A 22,993-nucleotide genomic window follows, 5' to 3' on the forward strand; every position below is an offset into this window, starting at 1 on the left:
TCTGAACAGGCCAGTGTTCCAAAAGATGCGTGCGTCATGCACCTTTCCGGACCAGCCTGCGTTGTCTGTGAAATGCCCATGGTGATCCACAAGTGCCTGGAGAACCATAGAGAAATACCCCTTCCGATTAATGTACTTGGTGGCTGGGTGATCTGGTGCCAGAATTGGAATATGCATGCCATCTATCGCCCCTCCGCAGTTAGGGAAGCCCATAGTGCAAAGCCATCCACAATGTCATGCATGTTGCCCAGAGTCATGGTCTTTCGGAGCAGAATGCAATTAATGGCCCTGCACACGTCCATCAACACGAGTCCAACGGTCGACTTTCCCACTCCAAACGGGATAGTGACCAATTGGATCAGTCTGGAGTAGCCAGCTTCCACAGTGCAATCACCATGCGCTTCTCCAATGACAGCACAGTTCTCATTCTCGTGTCCTTGCATCACAGGGCTGGGGCGAATTCATCACACAGCCCCGTGAATATGGCTTTCCTCATGCGAAAGTTTTGCAGCCACTGCTAATCATCCCAGATGTGCATGACGATGTGATCCCACCACTCAGTGTGTGTTTCCCGAGCCCAGAAGTGGCATTCCACTGTGGTCAGCACCTCCGTGAAGGCCACAAGCAATCTCGTGTCGTAGCAACTACTTGTGGCGAGATCAATGTCAAACTCCTCTTGCCTTTGTAGTTTAAGGAATAACTCCATTGCCACTCATGACGTGTTGGTCAGAGCAAGCAGCATATTGCTCAACAATGCTGGATCCATGCCCGTAGACCAAAGAGGTAGAGCGCTCAGTACACAAACGGTTGAAAGATGGCGCCAAATGCAGACGGAAGCACGGGGATTGTTGGGATGCGAAGCAATGCATCATGAGGCATTGGGACAGGACCCATGATGCCCCACAACCCCCTCTGCCTTCCCACAGCTCTTAAAGCAGAAGAGGAAGAGATGCTCTGTGGGATAGCTGCCCAGAGTGCACCGCTCCAAATACTGCTGCAAGTGCCGCAAGTGTGAACATGCTATTGCGCAGGCAGCTGACAATGTGAACACACAACAGCGGTTTCCCTTCAGCGCTCTCTGAGCGGCGCTGTAACTGTGGGCGCTGTAACTCTGCCAGTGTAGACATACCCTTCCTGACTGTCCTTTCCCCTCTGCACACACAGCCATAGAAAATAAAGTCAGCTCTGTATAGCCTTGAAATTACAAGGCTTAAAGTCTTACAATGTGTTTGGTGACAATTCCAATAACAGCTGTTCAAGGCAGGGACCATCTACTACTCTGTGTTTGTACAGGGCCTAGCACCATGGGGTCCCATAGGCACTACCAGAACAAACAAGACTGATAATTATTATAAAGTCATCCAGCCCTAATTCTGTTCCTTTTATTGCTCTCTCATTCCGAGAGCTCAGGAAGGGCCTTTATACCTCTTAGAAGTCCAATTCTTCATTTCCGTTCAGGGCATACCTCCATTTCTTTCCCTTTGCAAAATGTCCCAGGAGTGTAGTTCTACACAGGGTAAGCAAAGGGGAAATTGTCAATGATCCAACAGATAAGGAAGCACTTGTCAGCTGGAAATAAACTAAGTCTGAAGTGTTTCTTGGTAACAGAAGATAACAAGTGTTTCTTGGTAACAGAGAGGTCCCCCTCCCCCTATTAGAAAGAGCACCAGGGTGAGAGGTACAGAAATTTGATAGCTCAGATGAGATCACTTCCTAAAAAGAATGAATCAGATGATAGGTTCACCCAGAGTGGGGCCAGTTTGTTGTTTCATATCTCCACTGAAGACTCAGAGGGCTAATCAAGAGGAAAAATTTCCTCTGTGGGTCCAGGGTGATATGCAACTTGTGTACAATGTTCAACTGTGTTTCTCAGATTTCACTACCCTCCATGATTTCTTTATTATTTAACATTATTTTGCCCTGTCTATGAACCTCCATTTCCTGACTTTTCCTGTTGGCACCCACATCCCTCTCCCCTGTCTCATTTAGCACTTATCAAGTTAAGGAGATTAGACTATCTAATCTAGGACTTTTTCCAACGGGCAGGGAAAGCATAGCCACAGAGTTTAGAGCCAGATGGGACTACCAGATCATTTACTCTGAAATCCTGTATATCACAGGCCAGCAACACCACCCAGCCACCCCCATACCAAGCCAACTATCAGAATTAGACCAAAATACTATAGCCCTCGGGAGATTCAGCTATTGCAGGGGAAGACAACAGAAGAGACTGAGGTGCATCAATCTACACTAGTCTCTCAGATCCAGGTACTTATAGAATGGCAAAGTTAGAGATATGCAATGAAGCTAGACCTCTGAAAGTCAATGAAGATGGCAGAGGCGCAAAAAAACATTAGGCCTCGTGTTTGAAACAAATTGGCCAAGCATCTAACGCCAGATCTGAGCAATCACAGTATAGTATCATCACAAGTACTTTGCCCATCTGCTGTGCCCAGTTGTGGGAAATGCCAGCTACGCCTTCTGGTTCGGACCCAGGAGTTCCTACAAAGGTGAATGAGACCAAGGGTGGGTGCAGGGTCTTGTGGGAGTGGCTATTGTGGAGGGGTCATACACTGAAGCTACTGGCTACCCACATCAATGTTAATTAACAAAGAGGAAGTAGCACAGAATTGGTATGGCCCCGTTATTATGGGGTAAGCACATGATTATTATTTCTGTCTCCCAAGGCAGGTTACACAGCAATAGCTTTGGGCTTGCTAAGTGTAATTATACTAGGCAGGTTATTCATCCAGTTTTAAACCAGACAATGCTCTTTCTGTGTGATTTGTCCCCTGTCTGGTACTGAGACAAAACTGGATATGGTTTTGTCCCGTATTGGATGGGGATGCCATTTCGAAGAGTGTGTAGCTCTGCCCTCCCCTGCCGTGACCTTGCACACACCAGGCGTGGAGCGGTATGCTCTTCACAATGGTGTCCCCCCCGTGCAGTGTGACTTCATGTGCAGCAAGGTCATTCTGGCGGGGGTGGGCCCATGTTATTCCAGGAAGTGCTGGAATGTCCAGTACTCTGGGAATGTGCAAGTGGCCGTGCTAAATTACATTGTAGCCTGTAAATATGCTTGCCATTCATGGCCAGGAACCCTCTCTGGAGTTAAGCACCTTTTGCCATTTTAGCGAGAGGCCCTGAGAGTGGGGCAGAGATGAAGGAGGAGCAGGAGGAGGGTGACTTCCCCCATAAAGAGCAGGGGGACTGGATCCTGGGTGAGTGCTCAAGCCATCAGGGTATCAAGCCAGTATCATGTTTGTTTGCTCTCAACCCCCTCCCCCAAAATGACTCTTTAAGTGAGAATGAGAGAGGCTCCCCCACCTGGTGTATAAGGCTCAGTAGAACTGGAGTCAGAGGGCCCATCTTCCCTGGGAAGGCCAGGTGGGGCATTATTGAGGGGACAGCAGAGGAACAGGTAACACAGGGAGTTGGGCTGGAAGTGGCTCAGCCATGTGGACAGAGCAGTGCACAGGGTTCAATAAAGTTCAGCTTGTTCAGCTTAACCTGCATTCAGAGTCACTCTTTGCAAAGGGAACACCCAACAAGCCCTGTTGCCCACACTGAGCTAGTATCCCCACCCAACACCTCGCCCAGGTTCCCACCTACCCCCTAAAAACCCACACCCTTAAGTTCATTCCCATAACCCCCCAGAGCTCTCTCCCACCCCAAAACCCGACCCCCCAGTTATCCATATCATCCCCCAAGCCCTCCCCTGCCACATCTAAGGGGTCTTGCTCCCCTCCGCATGCCCCTGCTCCTCCCACAGCTCTGGGGATGCTGCGAGGGATGGTGGGACCTCTATGAGTGGTTGCCAGTATGTAGTACAAAACTTGACACCTACAGATACATACGTGCCCATATAAGCATATGTACATGTGCACACCTGGGCTGCATGTACGCACACAGTAAACACACATATGTATGCAGGCACGCTCTACAGCACTTACCAAGTTCCCTCCATTCCCAGCAGACAACTTTCCCGTGTTCCTGTACCATACAAAGGAGTATGTTTGTCATACAGACACCTCTCACAGACCTCCAGACACAGGGTTTTAGATGTATAATGGAAAAAACCTTGCTCCATTTATACACCCATCAGAGCTGTACTACTGCATTACATCTTAAAACTCCCCTTCCTTTTTAATAGCCGCTTCTCCCACCCAGACTGTGCCTGTACTTACTGACAGTGGTGGCTAATATAAGCTGAGATGAAATGCTCAGACTGTACCCACACTGAGATCCTAAAGGATTGTGCACCCAGAATCTCTCATAATTCTTCTTTAGCTGAGATGGGGAAGGTTGAACTCTGACACTTACGGGCCATTGTGTTCTGATCTCCCTGCTTTGTCAAGTGGTCTGTTTTGCTGGTGAGGTTGGGAAACATAGAATATCAGGGTTGGAAGGGACCTCAGGAAGTCATCTAGTCCAATCCCCTGCTCAAACCAGGACCATTTCCCAATTTTTTTTGCCCCAGATCCCTAAATGGCCCTCTCAAGGATTGAACTCACAGCCCTGGGTTTAGCAGGCCAATGCTCAAACCACTGAGCTATTCCTCCCCCCCCGAGAGGAATCTCCTTGCCTTTCTGCAGGCATCGCCATCACCTCCCTGATTCCTGCAATCCCACTGGTTATACACCTACAATTTCAGTAAGTACCCACTGCAGTTTGTCTGTGACTTACAGCTCTACAGTCAGAGACCAATATAAACAATGGAGCTGGGTTCTGAGCATTTCCTTATATTGCTCCTAAATGCCCTTCCCTTTAAATTTCACTATGTTTCTCCTTGTGTCTCACCTTGGAAAACATGTGCCTAAGAAGAGACTTGGGTATTCTATCTGCTACCCAAGATCCATAAATCTGGAAATCCTGGATGCCCCATCATCTCAGGCATTGGCACCCTGACAGCAGGATTGTCTGGCTATGTAGACTCCCTCCTCAGGCCCTACGCTACCAGCACTCCCAGCTATCTTCGAGACACCACTGACTTCCTGAGGAAACTACAATCCATCGGTGATCTTCCTGAAAACACCGTCCTAGCCACTATGGATGTAGAAGCCCTCTACACCAACATTCCACACAAAGATGGACTACAAGCCGTCAGGAACAGTATCTCCAATAATGTCATGGCAAACCTGGTGGCTGAACTTTGTGACTTTGTCCTCACCCATAACTATTTCACATTTGGGGACAATGTATACCTTCAAATCAGCGGCACTGCCATGGGTACCCGCATGGCCCCACAGTATGCCAACATTTTTATGGCTGACTTAGAACAATGCTTCCTCAGCTCTCGTCCCCTAATGCCCCTACTTTACTTGCGCTACATTGATAACATCTTCATCATCTGAACCCATGGAAAAGAAGCCCTTGAGGAATTCCACCATGATTTCAACAATTTCCATCCCACCATCAACCTCAGCCTGGACCAGTCCACACAAGAGATCCACTTCCTGGACACTGTGGTGCTAATAAGCGATAGTCACATAAACACCACCGGAAACCTACAGACCGCTATTCCTACCTACATGCCTCCAGCTTTCATCCAGACCACACCATACGATCCATTGTCTACAGCCAAGCTCTATGATACAACCGCATTTGCTCCAACCCCTCAGACAGAGACAAAACACCTACAAGATCTCTATCAAGCATTCTTACAACTACAATACCCACCTGCTGAAGTGAAGAAACAGATTGACAGAGCCAGAAGAGTACCCAGAAGTCACCTAGTACAGGACAGGCCCAACAAAGAAAATAATAGAACGTCACTAGCCAACACCTTCAGCCCCCAACTAAAACCTCTCCAACGCATCATCAAGGATCTATAACCTATCCTGAAGGACGACCCATCACTCTCACAGATCTTGAGAGACAGGCCAGTCCTTGCTTATAGACAGCCCTCCAACCTGAAGCAAATACTCACCAGCAACCACACACCACACAACAGAACCACTAACCCAGGAACCTATCCTTGCAACAAAGCCTGTTGCCAACTGTGTCCATGTATCTATTCAGGGGACACCATCATAGGGCCTAATCACATCAGCCACACTATCAGAAGCTCATTCACCTGCACATCTACCAATGTGATATATGCCATCATGTGCCAGCAATGCCCCTCTGCCATGTACATTGGTCAAACTGGACAGTCTCTACGTAAAAAAATAAATGGACACAAATCAGATGTCAAGAATTATAACATTCAAAAACCAGTCGGAGAACACTTCAATCTCTTTGGTCACTTGATTACAGACCTAAAAGTTGCAATTCTTCAACAGAAACACTTCAAAAACAGACTCCAACGAGAGACTGCTGAATTGGAATTAATTTGCAACTGGATACAATTAACTTAGGCTTGAATAGAGATGGGGAGTGGATGGGTCATTACACAAAGTAAAACTATTTCCCCATGTTTATTCCCCCCATCCCACCCCCCACTGTTCCTCAGACTTTCTTGTCAACTGCTGGAAATGGCCCACCTTGATTATCACTACAAAAGGTTTTTTTTCCCCCCACTCTCCTGCTGGTAATAGCTCACCTTAAGTGATCACTCTCATTACAGTGTGTATGGTACCACCCATTTTTTCATGTTCTCTATGTATATAAATCTCCCCACTGTATTTTCCACTGAATGCATCCGATGAAGTGAGCTGTAGCTCACGAAAGCTTATGCTCAAATAAATTTATTAGTCTCTAAGGTGCCACAAGTACTCCATTTCTTTTTGCGAATATACCCCTTGTAACATTGAATTTCTCAATGACTCCCCCCCACTCCGTAAGGCCACATCTACACAATACGCCAGGGGCATGATTCCCAGCCCGGGTAGATTTACACTAGGTTGATGAGAGCTAGTGCAAGCGTAACCAGCAGCGTCGCCGCAGTAGTGCAGGCAGTGGTGGAACGGCTTAGACACCAGAGTACAAACCCACCTGAACCCTTTGGGTACATACTCAGCTGGCTAAGGAGTACCGCTGCTGCCCCTGCAGTGCTACTGTGGCTGCACTACTATTTATACTCATGCTAATTCTCGTCGAACTAGCACGGGTATGTGTACGCGAGCTGGCAATCACACCCCTACCGTGGAGTATGGACATAGCCTGACTCTTCTTTCCAAGGGAAATAAGCCTGGTTTTGGCAGTCTCCATCTGCAGCTGTGCTGGGGCTGCTGAGTGCCATGGGAGGATCGCCCCAGTGAAAGGTGTGCCGCTGGGAAAGGGGTATTTATGTCACTCCCAAACTATGGCTAGAGTAGGGGGCATCACTGGAGGGACGACTAGCAGTCACCGATACCCTGCTGATTCTAAGCTGCTGTAATAAGCTTTTGGGGCAGCTGATATAATTTAAAGCAACACTCAAGCTGCAGTAAGTTATGCTGGGGAAACGGACTGGTATATAGCTGGCTCCAGAATCTGGGGGGTAGTACAAGGTCACCTGCCCTCCTGAGTGTCACTGAGAGTCCCTCAGCCATAACTGAGGCCCATGGCCATCGCATTTGAACCATGGATGATCTTCCCTTTCGCTAGACCTTTGCAGGCTCTGCTAGATCATTTTTGAGGCAAGGCAATCAAGCCTGGAGACAGTGCCTGAGATCTGGCTGGACCATTGTTGTGTGGAATAATAGGTTCTCTTTCCTAGCCAGTTTTTCCAGAGTCATCATGAGTAGATACAAGCAACACAAAAAGCACACAAAGGGAATCCAAAGGAGGGCAACACTCAGTACAAACTCTCCTTGCAAAAGCCCAGATCCATTCAATCTCAGTTATTTTCAGGCAGTTTCAAATAGCTGCCACAAGGTGCAATGCCAGCAGACTCAGCAGCCTGGAAGGATTTTACTTTGATCCAGCAAGTGTAGGCTGGGCCAATTGCACCAAATGCCATACAAATGTCAATCAAAGGTAGGACATCTGGTACCTGGGATGATCAGGAGCTGAAATGCCATTCAAAAGATAAATTAAGTTTTACGGGCAAAAATCCATGTAAAGGAAAAACCCCAGGAAGCCACGATATTATGGGCCAGATACTCAGCTGTGTAAATCAACGTAGTTCCAGGGAAGTTAATGGAGATTTGTCAATTTACAATAGATGAGGACCTGTTCCTCTCTTCAGTAGTGGAGGAGGAACAGATATAACTGGTACTGTCTCTGAGCACCACCTCAGTGTGTTTTTCTGCTCAGATTACAAGTCCCTCTGCCGTCTGCAGCAAGAATGGCTGGTCCAAGGAAAACATTACTGCAGGAAACAGTAACCCTCAAAATGAAGGCTCCATTTGCACAAGCTGAGACAGGACCCCCAGCCACCCAGTCAGAAAGAGCTGGCTGCCAGATTTAATGGCTGTTTTAAAATCCAAGCTGAAGACTTTCTCTGCTCCGAATTTGTATGTCACTTGTCCATGTATTAGTTCTAATTTTGTGAAACTTGGATACTTGTGAACTGTGCTATGTACAGGGATGAATAGTAAACATAGGGATGTCCCTGGCGGCCTCGGAGACACATGACCACAGATTGCGTCATTGTCACTGTCTTCTGTCTCCATCGCAGTACATGCCAGTGAGGAGGATTCTAATGTATAATGAATCCTGGGCTTAGAGACTGGTGGGTTAGATGGCACCCAGCTGGCACTGCCACTCCTGCAGCAAGAGAGCCACTCTGTGTTTTTTTTTTACAATACCTAAATTTCAGAGTGGTATGTTTCCTTCTTTTCTAGGGTCCAATCCTGTAAAGCCTAATTCATATAATTATGGGCTTGCTAGATTTGGAGAGTCAGATCATTCTCTAGTATGAACTTGGTATGGCTCCACTGACTTGGATGGTGTCCCTCGCCTCTTTTTACCAGAAGCTGGAAATGGGCCACAGGGGATGAATCTCTTGATGATTACCTGTTCTGTTCAGTCCCTCTAGGGCACCTGGCATTGGCAGCTGTCAGGAGACAGGATACTGGGCTAGATGGACCTTTGGTCTGACCCAGTATGGCCGTTCTTATGTTCTTATGACTTCAGGGGAGTTAGACTGATTTACATCCACCAAGGATCTGACTCAGAAAGTTAAATAATATGAGATGCTGGGCAGTAGAAATGGAATAGGGAGAACTGGCATGCCACAGACACTGTATAGTGAATGAACGAAAGTATTCAGTCACGACAACAGTAAGGTATGCTTTAAGAGGAGCTTGGTATAGACATGGAACCCTGAGAAGATTGTAGCCACTCTAAAATTATATCGTGCCTTTAAAATATGACGCAACTGGAACGTAATCAGCCGCTTGCTGTATAGCAATGCAGTGCTACTATCACTTGCAATGACCCAGTTGGTAAAGTTCATCACATGCTTCACCTGCCGCGAAAGCCCTATGATGTCATTCTGCTGTTGTATTAGCTTCATCTGTCTTTCCTTTGTCACATTCTAAATTGACTATGTTTATAAAGTCTGACAGCCCTAGGGTTGCTATTGCCTCTTTTCTGAGGCAGGGACTCGCTATCTTTTCTGCAACTTGCAGTCAAAGCCTGTTGCGAAGAATTTTCTTTCCTTGGCTCACTTGGTACTTCATGTAAACCATCTCAGGAGTAGTATGTCTCAGGGAAAGAAGTTCTTGTCAGAGTCCTGGCAGGGCTGGTTCTGGAGAGCACTTAGTAGAGCAACATCTGCGGAAAACTCTCCATTTATATTAGTGTCATCCTTCACCTTGATGAGAACTAAAAATAAAGCACTGCAATAATCAACTAGATTGACTAAGACAGATGCAGCTTTTAACATGTGTACTGTAATTAACTTATACAAGGCTAAAAGGATCCAGCTCAGCCTCTTCCCATGAGAGGAAATTTGGATTTCTAATAATAGGAGCTGGTAACACATGTTGAATTATAAAGTAGCAAGTTGGTTTTGGCACGGACACTCCAGATTTGTTGTGCTGCCTTTGAATCTCCACATCTGAGGGGATTTAATTTCTTAATTAATAGCAGGTTCTGCTGTTCTGCCCTTAGATCCTCTTGAATATCTCTCCTCTATTGCAAGGAAGGACATGAATTTTTCATAGATGTGTGTGTTGCATTCATTTACTGACCTGGACTCAAATGCAGACCCTGGCACACATCACATGTCTTATTTGCAGTCTCCCACACATAGTGGCTGATATCTCTGTACCAAGCCGTGTACAAGCACACGCAAATACTGGCTAATTTACATATGCTGCATACACACACAAATACTGACAGAGCCACTTGCTATACTTTTATAGATATAGCCCTACATACTGGCCTGTTATACACAGCAATATACTGTACTATTCACTACAGTTGGTCAGCAAATGGAAGACACTTTTCACAATACTTTCTTACCATTTTCCCAGCCAATGTACAGACAATACTATTATTGCACTACCGATTCACTGATTTTGTTTTATCTAAATTGAACTTTTTTAAAATTTAAATTAAATACAGATTCAAAAAAATAAACCTATTTAAAATTAAATTTGAAAGTATGACCTAGGTTGCCTACATTTGTCATAATCTGTTAAATCATTTAAAATAAATACAAAAATATTAAGCAATACATGTTTGCTGCCAAGTTTTAAAGAAAGTCAAGCTACTTAACTAGTGGAAGTCATTGGCTAAGCACTTGGAGCCAGAGATTGTTAAAGTGCTAAATCAGCTTTTAACAGTGGTAATCTAACTTCTGCAAGTGCAAAGTTTATTCAGCTAGTTCAGTTCAATGACTAGTTCAGTCAAAGTTAAGAAACCAATTGGGAGTTCCTCTTTCAACCTGTGAATAAAAACTAGGTGCGTGAGGATGAGATCTACTAGTTCTAAAATCTTGAAGGACATGATGACCAGACACAATCAGTTCAATTCATTATTTACAGATAAAATATATCCTTTGTTTAATATATCACTTAGTTTTAAATGCAAAACCTGTTAATAAATGGATACACTTTTTTCTTATGTATCCAGCACTTTTAAGGTAGTTTTATTTAATAAAGCAATTAAAATGCTTTTTTTGTGTCTTTTTAATTGAATTTGAATTTCCATCCAAACAGAGCTTGACACAAAATAAAAAAAACTAATAATCATCTGGTATATAAGAAATGCATCACTCACCATTTTCTAAGATAAAAAGGTAAAAATTAAGACTTTGAATAAAGGTAAATTAAGCTATACAATGCTTAAATAAATGTTTTTAGATATAGTGTAGCCTCCTGGTTAGCAAATAGAAGCACCAAATTTAGTGTAAAGGCTACATTTATTTGCCTACAAAATGTTTTAATGGTTACCAACCAATCGCAATCAATCTTCTTTTTTTCTTTTTTTCTGGGGGGGAAAATTATTAAAATGTCCGAATGCAAAACACCATTAAAATCAATGATTTAAATCAAGGTTTCCCGATTACTGATTGAAATCAGCAATTTAAATTGCTTTGATTTAAATCAATCCACCCTACTTGACAACTTTATCATCTTTTCTAACACCCAAGCTTGCAACCTTGGTGTTATCTTTGACCTCCCTCCATTCTCTTCCCCGTTACAACCAGGCTCTTGCTAAGTCTCATCGCTTCCTATGCAGTGTCTCTAAGGTGCCACCGGTACTCCTTTTCTTTTTGTCTCCAAATGTTATCCTTTTTTCCCCTTCCTTACCGCCAAGATGCTGCTAACCTGTGCTCTGCTAATGTCCTGTCACTGCAAGAGGTTTCTCTTTGGCCTCCCATTCTCCAAGCTCCCTTCCTTCAGTTCAAAATGCCACTGCCAAGAATTTCTTCAGTGTCCGTGGTACAATTTGCATCTCCTCTGTCTTGAGACTGCACTGGTTTCCACTCTCTCCTCAGAAAGAAACTTTCAGAGCTATCATTTTGCCACTGCCCTTATCTCTGCCTTCATCACCTCCTCTGCTCCTTCAAAACCAAAAAAAGAAGTCTCTGACCACTTCTTTTGTTTCCTTTTCTCCTTCCCAATGTTGTGCTTTGTATATGCCACTCTGTATGTCTGTAGTTAATATACATATGCCAAGCCCCCTCACTCTGCTTCTTGATAAGACTTGGACATCCTGTCTGACCCCAGAAGCATTCTGCCAACAATCACTGAGCCTCACTCTGGTTTTATTTAGATTGCCTTGCAACTGCTTCTGCAGTTACATTTTGGGGTAGATTCTCAGTCAGTTCTCTACCTGGCTTCTAGTTGAGCACAAATAAAATTGACACAGACATACTCATGCCTGCACTTTGAAGGTGCAAACTCCTGCTAAAAATGCCTAGATTCCAAGGCTGTAAGGGACCATTGTGATCTTCTAGTCTGACCTCATATATAACAGAGGCCAGAGAATTTCCCTCCCCAAATTCCTAGAGTATATCTTTTAGAAAAACACCCAATCTTGATTTAAAAAATGCCAGTGATGGAGAATCCACGATGATCCTGGGTACATTGTTCCAATGTTAAACTTGTCCTCACTGTTAAAAATTAGTCTTATTTCCAGTCTGAAATTGTCTAGTTTCAATTTCCAGCCATTGGATAACGTATACCCTTTCTCTGCTAGACTGAAGAGTGCATTCTCAAATATTTGTTCCCATGTAGCTACTTATAAATTATGATCAAGTCACCCCTCAACCTTCTCTTTGTTAAATTAAATAGATTGAGCTCCTTTAATCTGTCACCGTAAGGCAGGTTTTCTAATCCTTTGTTCATTCTCATGGCTCTTCTCTGAACCCTCTCCAATTTATCAACATCCTTCTTGAATTGTCGGCACCAAATCTGGACACCTTATTCCAGAAGCAGTTGCATCAGTGCCAAATACAGAGGTAAAATAACTTTTCTATTACTTCTAGAGATTTCCATGTTGATATATCCAAGGATCCCATTAACTCTTCGGGTCCCAGTGTCACACAGGGAGCTCACGTTCATATGGTTATCTACCATGACCCCCAAATTCTCATCTCTGCAGGAACTTTCACATGTCAGAATTTGCACTCACAAAACCTTTTGGCCACAATGGGTCCTGCATGCATGTGTTAGACTATTTCAAGGGCACACACACCAGTGTTAATGTACTCACAAGTTTGTGCACCTGAAAAGTTTAGGCACATGTTTGGGCACATGTAACTATACGTGCTCACAAGTGGAAGCCAAGGTCTGAAAGCCTGACCTTTTAAGATCTTCAAGGTGCTGTCTAAAGGTGAGCAGAGAGACAGAATTTTATCTGATACAATTTTCTTTTTAAATTATAATTTCTCATTTTGCCTGTTTTTACCTTATCCAAATTTCATCTGCATGATTTCCAAATATATCTGCACTGTGCAGCATTGGCCTGATTTCCCAGCTCTTCTGACAATCAGGTGCCCTCACTGAACATGAATACAAGTTAGACAGCTAGATGAACAAACAATCATTTCTGATTGCTTATGCCAATGCAAAAATCACTAAAGCTAATCCATATCCAAATTTGTTATCAGAAGTTCGGCTCAGCTCCCACTTTGACCTGTTATTTGTTATCTTTCACCTAGTATACAAACGTGATAATAATTTATGGCATAAAAAGAGTGCTTAGATTATTCAGTTGAAGAGATTAGACAGAGCAGATCAGAGTAACTTTTCTTTCCAATATGTCAAACTAGGGGACATTTAAAACAGAAAATACCTTTGTAATGGGAGGGTAGGGCAGTCGCATAGGAGACAGGAAGACACTCTGTAAGCATGTTAATTAAATGATCCACATAGAGTTGGCTGTCCCTTATGACTTTCATTTCTAACTGTTGAGCCTCCTAATGAGGACCCGTGATTTCACTTTGTTCAAATGTCACTTCAGTTCAGCTGATGCAAATCAGGCTTTCTTCTTTATGCTTTGTACATTAGCAGCAGGAACAGGAAAGTCATGTCTCTGAATCCTACATTAAAGAGAGTGACAAACCCGTCGTGGGAGATCTGGTTACATCTCTAACTGCAGCTAATGCAGGTGTGATGCAGAGGGTGTGTAAAGCTCAGATTTGAACATCCCTGAACTATGAGGTGTATGAAATCCAAAGCCAGAGATCCAGGTCTAAACTTTCCAGCTTGGCCAGCCTATAGCATGAGATATCTGAGATGGGCGAATCAGCTAGAATGACGGAACAATGCTGACCCCTCCACTTCAGTCTACACTTTGAAAGAAAGAAAGTAATGCTGGCCGAGTAGATCTGAAGTTAGGGTGACCAGATGTCCTAATTTTATAGGGACAGTCCCAATTTTTGGGTCTTTTTCTTATATAGTCTCCTATTACCCCCCACCCCCTGTCCTGACTTTACACATTTGCTGTCTGGTCACCCTCTCTGAAGTTAATGCTTTGCAATATACTATGCATGAGATGGTGGTGGTGTTCAGCTATTGGCTCTGGTCCTTTCTTCCTTGAGACAGGAGGGGTTTCTTCAGAGCCCCTTGCCCTATGGCTCACCTAGAAGTAACACTGATGGTGCTAAAAGGAAGCCTCTAGCCAGTCAATGATAGGTCACTATAACATAGGGGCCTGCAAGTCAGTAGAGAAGAAAAGGGCCTTTCCACAAAGGACCTCTAAAGTGCATCCATTTCTTGCTCCTCCCATTCCCACCCTTTCATTGTTCTCATGGGTCTCTATTATTTACTCAGGTACATTGAGGATCAACCAATGCACCCAATGCCAGATTGTGGATGTCTCTTGTACAGGTGCCCAATAAGTCCTCTCCCTGAGCACCCCACTCCAGGGGCCAGTCCCACCACTCGCCTCCACACTGGCCAGCAGCATTCCCTGACACAGTGTGTCCCTGTGCTCCCATCCTGGCTGTGTGGCTCCTCATCACCCCTGAGGCAGGGCAGTCACTAACCCTCAGGCTCTGGCCCTTAGGGATTCATTTCAGATTCTGTTATTACACTGCAAAGTTCTTCATATTGCTGCACTTGCCCATCTAATAACAAAACTGGAATTTCTGCCCCTTGGGGAAATTCCAATAATTCAACATTTGTTTTCATCTCAGTCAGGACAAAACATTCCAATATCAACATTTCTTGCAGAACAAAAAGTTTTTAAAAAATGTGTATTTGGCACAATCCAAGCAAATGAAAATTTTACATTCCCGAATCAATCCATTTTATTTCAAATCAGTTCAACATTAAACTGTTTCTGCCTATGTTCCTGTCTCATGGGAGTTTTAGTTCAGATGCCTCATGCCCTCATTCTTAGTCCAAGTCTGAAAGAAACATCCAAACCAAATATTCCTCAGCCCCACAGGGTTCTGTCTTCAGCTTCCTTCCTTACAGGTGGGGTCCCAATAGCCTATCTCACTGGCTACCCTCTTATCAAGGGCCTCTGGCAGACCATAGCCCTCAGCCAGTTCCTAGCTTGAGTCCAGCTTCTTGCCTCACATTGGACCAGCCTGTCTGCTCTCCTACCCAGCCAGCCCCAACGGTGGACATCCTCTGTCAGCTTCTCAACTCTCCTCCTCTCTGGCTGCTCCTTCTCCTCAGGGCTAGTCACAGGAGACACCCCCAGTTCTTTCCTCAGCCAGCCAGCCTGTCCCAGGGAACAACTCCTCTTAAATAGCCGGCTGGGCTAATAACAGGACCGATTGGCCCCAGGTCTCCTGGCCCTTAAAAGGGCAGCCAGGCCCATTATCGTCACTATCTGAGTTTGCTGTGTTGTCGTGGTGTGCATGCTTGGTGCATGATTTTCAAAGGCTCATAGTTTGATCACATCAAACCCAATTTGCATCTGAATGTGCAAAGGCTTCTCTGAGAGGGGCATGGCAGGGACATATGTCAGCTTTTAATTTCCAGCCTTTTCAGCTGCAGGGGTCTTCAAACAAGGTCACGAGAATGTTGTTATATTGGGAAAAGTGTATTTTTTTCCACTCTCCCCTTAATCAAAGAGAGGGACTGGTTTTGCTCAAACATTGCATTCCACAGAAATTCACCTTCAGGCAGATACCATGCCTGGAAAATTTCAGCCCCAGTGGTGAAAGTTTCAGAAAATTATGAGTGCCCCAAAACAGGAAGTTAGAATGGAAACTGTTATCAAACAGCTGTGGTTCTGACTGCTGTAGCCACCTAAATTTTGCAAGTGGCCTTCTGTACAGAAAACCTTTTAACTAATTATTCTTATCCGAACATTTTACTGTCTCAGGTCTTTAGAAAGAAGCATGAACAATTACCTATTTTATATACTCAGGGAAGTGTGGTAATTGCATGTGCAAATGACCCGTTACACCCCTGGCTCTCTTCATGCACAAGTACAGTAAATGGGGCATGCCAACCAGGGCCTTGATCCAATGCCCACTGCAGTCACTGCTGGGAGTCTTTCCATTGCCCCCATTGGGAGTTGGAGGAGGTACTTGGTGTGCAAATGCACCAGGGCTTTATGATAACCAGAGACACTCTGTTCTCTTGTTATAGTCTCTGCTATTAGCTGTAACCTTTGTTGAAAAGGTAACAAGGAAGCAGAGCTAAAAATGCAGAACTGAGTGGAACTCAGTGGCTCAGGAACTTTTCATGCATGTCTGGTGCCCCTCTCCCCCCTGCCCAACTCTGCCCACAGATCAGCAGGAGTGTGAATAGGCCAGCCCTATCCCACCAGCACTGACTGAGTGGGCACAAGGGGATTGCTGGCCCCAGAACACAGATTAGCTAGCAGACTGAGAGGAAACAACACCCTGACTCCCTGCTGTCTGCCCACCTCCCGAATATTCCTCCAGAACAGAGTTCAGCCCCAACCAAAGGGAACAGAGGATGGGTTGCAGGCCACCTGGTTGGCTCTGGGCTGTTCGGCAGGCACAGCGGCAGCACTGGAGAGAGGAAACACATGCTTTAGCCTGGTTTATGGTTTAGCTGGAGGGAGCAGTCCCAAACTCACTCAGCCAGGGCCTGGCCTAGGGGATGGGCCCAAGGCGCAGGATGGGGGACTGGCTGCCACACGGTGACCAGAAAGATGGTCACCAGGGGACACAGCAGAGACGGGGTCCACCCTCTAAGCTCACGCTGCACCCAAGCACAAGTGCCCAGTGCAAGGCGCAGGAGGTACTGGTTTGGGACTGAGAGGCTGGGGCAATTTGGGCACTTAATTGAGTTAGAGAGTGTTCCTTTATATTGCTGGTGGGGAGGGGAAGGATGGAGGCAGTCATACAAATGCAGAAGACTTGTTCCCAGCAGAGTTATCCTTTGTAGCCAGATTACAGCCAAACGGAGCTGTACATTCAATCGAGAATCTGGCCACGTGAGTTCTGAGTGATCCAAAACTCTCAAAATTCAGTCAAAACCCCTTGCACTTAGTTTCATGTCAACCCCCACACGGCAAAACTGAGTTTCATGCAAAACCATAAGCTATCAAAGGTTCCATTGCAAGACTGGTGAACTTTAGCAAAGCCTTTGATGAAAATGGTCTGAGATTCAAGTGTGTAATGAAACCCCAAATCAGTCAAGTTTCAGATGGCTGAAAATATGCCTCACAGCTCTGATAAAAGGTATATTCAGCAAGGATGCCGCTTTGATACTGCACTATACCACATTCCCAGAAATTTTCAAAGCTATGCCCAGGGATTTAGCTCAGAAACTCACGTTAGGAGTGATGCAGCTAAATTGAGCAATGCTTCGGGGGAGGTGACATGAAGATGTCATATTTTCGGACCATGCTACATTTCTCCAGAGGCAACTTTGTAATTCCACAGCCTTCACATCAAAGTTCAAAAAAGCAGTGTGAACCTAAATGCATGATGGGAGGGAATAGCTACCTGTTATGTAATGATTTCAAATATTCTTTTCTGTGGAAATAAAAGGTGCCACCAGAATTATTGCTTCTCCTAAGTACAGCTTTTCCTCAGAGGAAAAACCCGAGTATATTTTGAGGAAGAAAAGGTATTAATGCTGTGCAATTGGCTGTTGACCCACATTCCAGCTGCCAGATGCAAGTGCAGCTGTAGCACAGATGGTAGCAGCTACGATTGCCCGATTCCAAAGGTTATCTGTAGAGTGGAGCAAGGAACTGATTGTTTTTGGTTCGGTGGCCAACCCAAAAAACCAGAAAAGAAAAATCAGTGTGTTTTGAACTGAAACAGTTTTTTCTCGCTGAAACTAAAATATGGAAAATGATTGTTTGGGCTGAATGAAATGTTTTGAACATTGTTTCAAATTAATGGTTTGTTTCAGAATGTTGTTTTGAAACGTCAAACCAGTTTGTTTTGAAAACGTGAAAACTTTTCGACAATTCCATTCCCCGCCTCCCCCAGTTTTTTCCAGCCCAAACTATTTGCTGAATTTGAACTGACTTTACAAATAGTTTTGGTGCCCTAAAAAAATTATTTTTTGGCAAATTTACTATTTGCCAAAAGTTAAAAAAATGCACCCAGATGTAGTTATTTGCATTTTCCAGCACATCACTTTAAGTCACCATCTGAACTAAACCAGAGGATGGCCGTCTCTGAAACAATGCACTCAGTAGCTAGCCCCCATTTCCCAAGAACCAAATACTGATATGTCATTTTTTCCCTTTCTAAGTCCATCTCCTCCCAATCTTGGATCCAGCTATGAAGTAATCATGGCACTGAATTTGTAGATTTCCCCAGCAACAGACTGTGATATCGTTATTGGGATTGTGACTCTATTACATTCTACTCTGTGTAGATTCTTACTCCAGGACTTTGTCTCCACTGTAGGAACAAAAAGAAGAGGTGAATACAGGAAGCACAAAGCATTGTGGACTTAAACCATGATTTAAGGTCTTCAATAGCTCAGACATAGGTGAGGTTTTTTGTAGGAGTGGGTGGGTGAGATTCTGTGGCCTGCGCTGTGCAGGAGGTCGGACTAGATGATCAGAATGGTCCCTTCTGACCTTAGTATCTATGAATCTATTGTCAAAAAGAAAAAGGAAATACTGTATTTTTTCAAAGCTCACTAAATGTCAAAGACCTCTTTAAAGAGGCTTTCACCTGATACAGGGAGAAAGCATTGTCTAGTGGGGGATGGTGTTGTGGGTAATGTACTGGACTGTGACTCAGGAGACATGGATAAAATTCCTGGCTCTACCGCTGACTGGCCTTGGGCAAATTATTTCATATTTCTCCGTGCCTCAGTTTCTCCATCAGTGAAATGGAGATAACGATGCTGATTTCCTTTGTAAAGAGCTTTGAGATCCACAGATGAACAGCACTGTATATGAGGTAGGTATTATTGTTAATTATTATTATTATTACATTACAGGCTGTGAGGATAAATGTATTAATGTTTTTGGAGTGCTCTGTTATTACCGTGATGGGGAGGGAGTCATTGACGTGGAAAGACAATGGGTAAATTACATTCCTGGGCATCACCAGATCTAGGTTCTGTTCTTGGCACTGCTGTGTTTCCTTGGGCAAAGTCCAAGAGCTACCTGGTGGTCTAGTGGTTAGGCTTTGGCACTCTCAGCCCTGTGGTCAGGGTTTGATTCATGGACAGGGAATGTGATTTTGACTATAACAGGGTTCAAGAAAGAACTAAATATGTTCATGGAGGGTAGGTCCATTAATGGATAGCCAGGATGGGCAGGGATGGTGTCCCTAGGCTCTGTTTGCCAGAAGCTGGGAATGGGTGACAGGGGATCACTTGATGATTACCTGTTCTATTCATACCCTCTAGGACATCTGGCATTGGCCACTGTCAGAAGACAGGATACTGGGGTAGATGGACCTTTGGTCTGGCTCAGAATGGCCATTCATATGTTCTAAAAACACTTCATTTCTCTCTGCCTCTGTGTCCCCATCTCCAAGGGGGAGGATACTACCACTGAGCTACCTCACATAGTTAATTACTTAATTCTTGTAAAGCACCTTGATATCCCTGGCTAGGTGGCACTGCAGAAATGCAAAGTATTATTATTACACTATCTGATGGCTGTGTCTACAATACACAGTAGGAGACGTTCTTGGACATGCCCATGGCATTCTCCTAAGACCAGCACATTTTACAAACACCCTGGCATAGTAAAATGATTCATTTTCACATCCAGTTTCCCATCATTGCAAACAATGTATGCCTATGACAGAGCCATCAATCCAGCCATCAAAGGAACTAACACTTTTGTGGGGAGTGCAGGGAGGTCAATGAGTTTTTAGGAAATTACACACTTTTCTTTGTGAGGAGCATTACCTTCATGATGATTTTATAATGCTTTTACCCAAACCTTACAGTAAGTGGGTTGGTAACACTTCTTGTGAAAGCGACAGTTATATCACATCACTGCTATTTACCTGCAAAACTAGCCCCTTGCAACAGTTATATTTCATTTTAATGTCGCTAGATGCATTTACACAGGAAGGCCTGCATGTGAAACACACACAGAGGACTTCAAAGGCCACACTTTTCAAAGCCAGGTCATTCTCACGGGGGATCCATGGGAGAATCAGAGTCGTACTGAGTCTTATGGTCTGTATGCTAGGGTTGTAAGCATAATAATACAAATTAATAAATCATTAATGTGGCAGAGAGCTAATTTCCAAGCAGCCAGGACTCTTTTTCAAGGGTCCTAACTACTCCTGGATCCCTTCTTGTAGGGATTTTGCTAGGAGAGGCTGCCTTAGAGCCTGTCTACTGGATTGGGCCCTGCACAAATCAGCAGGGGTGGTGCTGGTTTCCCACACCCAGAGCACTTCTAGCTAGCTCTGTCGCTCTGGCCCAATGACGAGGTGAGAATGCAGACTCTCATAGCCTTGCATATTGCTGGATCCAGCCTTCTTTTCCTCATCAGAGTAAATAATCACATTTCTGCCTGTTTTGCTGGAACTGAATATTTTTGGACCCTTTATGGAAACAAGTGGTTAATTATTTAGAAGTCTGTCCACACTACTGTGGTTTACATGCTGAGATTTACTTCATTTGTTAAAGGATGTGGCATTTAAAAAATATCTCTGTCATGAATCTGTCAGGAGAACTGAAAAGCTTTTTCTAAACAAAAGAAAAATACTTAAATACTTAAAAAATTGCTGAAAATCCCCAAATCAGCACTGCCTTCTTTTGTTTACCGCCTTTTATCCACTTAAGTAAATCATCTGCCTGCCTTTCACGCAAAGAGTTTTGTGGAGGAGGCTGATTAATTGACTCACCTTTAAGAATTTATTAGTGACACCAGGGATGAATTTGGCCCCTCAAGAACTATTTTGCATTTGACTGTAGTGTTTTAAGGGACTAACTGGAAGGGGCCAAGGGGCTTTCGGAAATTGCCCCTTAGCCAGTGGTCTATAAAGTAGCTCAAAAGAGAACTGAAAGGCTATGTTACTCCCAAGTTCATGGCTCTCTGCATTTCCCGCTGTAACCTGGCAGGCACAATATGGATTTCCAAAACGCACCCATCAGACCCCCTGGATTCTGACCCTGTAAGATGCAGAGAATCTCCTGGGTCCTCATCCTGCTTCCATTAAAATCAATGGAAGCTTGGCCACTTTCTTCTATGGGAAGAGGCTCAGGCTACTTGTGAGAGTTTGAATACCCTCATGGTTCAAGCATAAGAAGTAAGCCAAGGCAGGGCACCATTCTGGCTTTACACCTTCCTCCACTTAGCCTGTACTCTCTATCAAGCACTTTCTAAAAGTAGAGTTCTTTAAGTTCCTGTACATTACCTTATCCATAAGCATACTACTAGCATACCCATACAAGGAAGCTGTCTGTCATAAGATCCCTTTTATCATATATTTGAGATAGCAAAATTAAACATAAATAACCTGCTTACATATTTAACATTCTATTACACTCCCTAAAAGACTATATCTAACTTAATAGCCACTCTTTTTTAAATTAAAGTATTAACTTGGTTGGGAATGAAGATATTTTCCTCTGGGTTTCCTCTTTCATGCCTTAGTATTATATAGGGAGACCAGATATCCTGATTTTATAGGGACAGTCCTGATTTTTGGGTCTTTTTCTTATATAGTCTATTATCCCCCATCCCCTGTCCCGATTTTTCACACTTGCTGTCTGGTCACCCTAGTATTGTATAAAGTCCTGTGCGTACCTTGCAGGCAGGTTGATGCTGAGCAAGTGCAAGTCTTTCTTATGACAACTGGAGACTGCCTGGCCCTTGGTTCGTGCAGTGTTGAGAGAGGCTGTTCTGGAATCTATCAGTCACTGGTCAGCCCGTGTTCCTTTTGTGTTGTGCTGATCATGCCTCAACAGAGTACATATTTCACCATCCTCCATGTTTATGTCTTGCTTTCATAGTGAGTGAATGTATTTGCAGTTTCGGTGAAATATATGACCACCCTCTGCTATGTTATATGAATGAGAATTTCTCTCTTCATTGCAAGTAGTTTGTTTCCAAAAAGCAGGATTTGTCTTAAGGATAATATGATTTTTGCAATTAATTTATCTTTAAATATTCATGGTAAATAGGCCCAACAGCCTGTGATGGGATGTTAGAGTTACTACAGAGAATTCTTTCCTGGGTATCTGGCTGGTGAGTCTTGCACATATGCTCAGGGTTCAGCTGATCGCCATATTTGGGGTTGGGAAGGAATTTTTCTCCAGGGCAGATTGGAGGAGGCCCTGGAGGTTTTTCACCTTCCTCTGTAGCACGGGGCACGGGTCGCTTGCTGGAGGATTCTCTCCACCTTGAAGTCTTTAAACCATGATTTAAGGACTTCAGTAGCTCAGACATAGGTGAGAGGTTTTTTGCAGGAGTGGGTGGGTGAGATTCGGAGGCCTGTGTTGTGTGGGAGGTCAGACTAGATGATCATAATGGTCCCTTCTGACTTTAGTATCTATGAAAAAAAAATAGGAGACTATCAAGTTGGATGGTGTGGATTGCACCCTCAGCAAGTTTACAGATGACACTAAACTGCGGGGAGAGGTAGATACGCTGGAGGGTAGGGATAGGATACAGAGGTACCTAGACAAATTAGATTGGGCCAAAAGAAATCTGATGAGGTTCAACAAGGACAAGTGCAGAGTCTTGCACTTACGACAGAAGAATCCCATGCACCGCTATAGACTAGGGACCGAATGGCTAGGCAGCAGTTCTGCAGAAAAGGACCTAGGGGTTACAGTGGACG

Source organism: Dermochelys coriacea, chromosome 13 (genome assembly GCF_009764565.3).
Source record: "Dermochelys coriacea isolate rDerCor1 chromosome 13, rDerCor1.pri.v4, whole genome shotgun sequence".
In the NCBI taxonomy this organism is placed as follows: domain Eukaryota; kingdom Metazoa; phylum Chordata; order Testudines; family Dermochelyidae; genus Dermochelys; species Dermochelys coriacea.